The sequence below is a fragment of the Aegilops tauschii genome, chromosome 6, assembly GCF_002575655.3.
Source record: "Aegilops tauschii subsp. strangulata cultivar AL8/78 chromosome 6, Aet v6.0, whole genome shotgun sequence".
Classification (NCBI taxonomy): Eukaryota; Viridiplantae; Streptophyta; class Magnoliopsida; order Poales; family Poaceae; genus Aegilops; species Aegilops tauschii.
The window spans coordinates 2222955-2225726 of NC_053040.3; the positions used below are offsets into that span (position 1 = coordinate 2222955).

The 2772-nt window shown below is 40.9% G+C and overlaps 1 long non-coding RNA gene across 1 annotated transcript; it reads right to left on the reverse strand.

Moving 5' to 3' along the window:
- Positions 1-1588: 1588 nt before the first annotated feature.
- Positions 1589-2237, reverse strand: LOC120967263 (uncharacterized). Its single transcript, XR_005761079.2, has 2 exons — positions 2087-2237; positions 1589-1869 (listed from the first exon to the last, which is right to left on the reverse strand). It is a non-coding gene; the product is annotated as an uncharacterized lncRNA (long non-coding RNA).
- Between the last annotated feature and the right edge of the window lie 535 nt (positions 2238-2772).

Sequence of the window (2772 nt, forward strand, 5' to 3'; positions counted from 1 at the left end):
CTATTCTCCATTAGTAAATTCTTCTGCAAAATTTGCTACTTCTATTTTTTGCCTTGTTACATTGCTATCAACTATCTCTATCACTTGCAGTTTAATCTTGTAACTAGCAAGACAAGTGGATTGACAACCCTCTTTCCATGTTGGGGACGAGTGTGTGTGTATTTGTGTTTTGCCCAAGTACTGTTGACCTTATTAGCTCGGGAGACTCCTAGTGGATTGATAACCTTGGTTCTCTAACTGACAAAAATACATTCTACCGTTCTGCTTCACCCTTATACTTGGGAGAATCCCAAAACTCTTGTGGGAGCGAGCAGCCTTCTGGGCCCTCAAGCAGGCCTGCTACCGGGCTCCTTGTATACGAGCCACCCCCGGTGTAGTACATCGTCGGTCCTGAATCAACATGGTCAAGGCAATAAGTTCGTCCATGTACGCGGACACGAACATGTACGCGACCGTGACTTACACAGAAAGGCCGACCACCCTATATAATGTAAAAGGGTGACAGCCGATTGTAAATTGAAGTGCGCAAATCAATCAATCAATCAATCAGCCTATGTTTCAACCTACGTCTTCTTCTTCCTTCGTCATGCTTCAGTTGAAAAGTATCGGTTGGAGTGTCTTGCGTATCGCGCTTCCGGTTGGTCTTTCTTGCATATCGCGCTTTCGGTTGGCCGGTGGACGCTTATGGTTCATCACCCCTGCTCCCCAATCTTCCTTGTGGCTTTTGCGATTGTGTTCATGGGAGTATGGATGGGAGAGCCGTTGTGCTGGGAGGGGCAGGCCCACTTGGCAGTGAGGTGTGTGTGGGAAGGAGTGAGACAAAATAAGGCAACCACACAACGGCTCTCTCTCATCTCTCCCTGTCTCTCTCTAATTTGATTCCCCACCCACTGAGGCACTGAGGTAGGAGCGGAGTGGCGGGCTGGTCAAAGCCCTAGCCTTTTCCAGTCAAATCAAATTGATCCCCATTCCCCGCAGCAAAATTGACTGCGCCTCCGGTCCCCGGGCGGCGCGTCGGTGGCGGAGGCCGCGTGCGATGAATAATCCCGACCTGTCACGGAGAGCAAGATCCCGAGCCACATGCCGAACCGCCGCCGCAGCATATTAATATTTGGTAGTATATTAATTGCTCACATATTTTAGGTAGAATATTATTTACGCGTTAATTATAAACTAGAGTCGTTAATGATATTTGGTATAATATTTTAATGCATGCTAAACATGTTGAGTGCTCACGATCGGAGATCGAGATTAATTGGATTTAGCCCTTTGGGTACTGTTATACTCCATTTGTATGTATAAAGATATAGATAGATACTACATGCAAGCTGTAGTTTCCAAAAGTAAATATTTCTATTATTCACAGCTAATAAATGCTTCCAATATAGTAAAGTAGGCATCACAATTTCTAAAGATGGATGATTTAGCGGACATATTTCACGGAAGTATTTTCTCGTATGAAGAAAGAAAATCCTGCATGTTCTCGGGTGGTCATTTCTATCCAACAAAAAAGAAAATTTTAAACTTTTATTCCCGAAGATTCCTACTCTCTACTGCTGCCCAAAATGAAATCGCAACATGACAAATATAACGACAACAGAGATACTTATTTTTATTGCAAATATTTTTTTGCACATCATACATTATTTATCCAATCAAAAGTTCAATTTGACGGGAATAGGGTAGGTGAAGGAGGGGTTTCCATCGCCACCATGCCTGCAGGTTGGTTGCACCTATCAAGGCATGTCTGAAGGTCTATGAAACACTTATTCGTCACTTTGCAACAGTAGTCACCAAGGACAGGCTTGTCTAAAACGCACAACCCGTGTAACTTGATCTTCTCCTTATCGATGCCATCGATGATTCGACCTATGGAATAACAAATAAACAATGGAAATTAGTATGATTTTCGATTGATTAATAAACAACCACCACGTTGGATTTTTTAAAAAAAAAGGCATGGTCGTCATGCACTAGCAAAATACGTACTGCAAGAAAAAATAAGAAAATTATTACACATGTATACATACTGTAAAGACTAAAGATTATCAAAAATAGAAATAACTATTTTGTATCCCCGGCTTACATTGTGTAGTAGTAGCATGACATATGAGAAGAAGAAGTAGAGCCTGCAGTAGGACTCTCGCATGGATGGGAGTCGGGTACTTGTCCATCTAGGTAATGCGACCCTATGGGGACACTTTGTTTCAGAGATCTACAAGATGATTATTTTTCCATCCTCACATAATCATGTGTATATATATATATATATATATATATATATATATATATATATATAGAGAGAGAGAGAGAGAGAGAGAGAGAGAGAGAGAGGCAGAGATGTCCCATTCCATTGTAAACCATTAGAAGCAATAATTATAACAAGCACGCTATTATACCTTTCCATATATGGGGTTTTTGTACTAATCTCCGTGCTTATGGCGGATAAAAATAAATGTAGATTATTGACTACTATTTATTATTAGTTGGATTATCACCATTCTACTTTCAGATGTGTTTCCAAATTGTATTTTCTTTTTCAATCTGAAAAATTATGTGTAACAGAATTCGAAAATTACAACTTCATTCTGATCAATAAGGTTAGCTTTTCGGAGATGCTACTCATATTTAGTTCTAGATAGGGACAAGGAACATGGCATCAAGTTTAGACGTACGGCTTTTAAGGGGCCCATACCAATGATGATCTGCCACCCATGTTTGTGGAAGTGAACAAGAGGGTATGGGACCTCTTGGAGGAAATGAGCTTGGGAA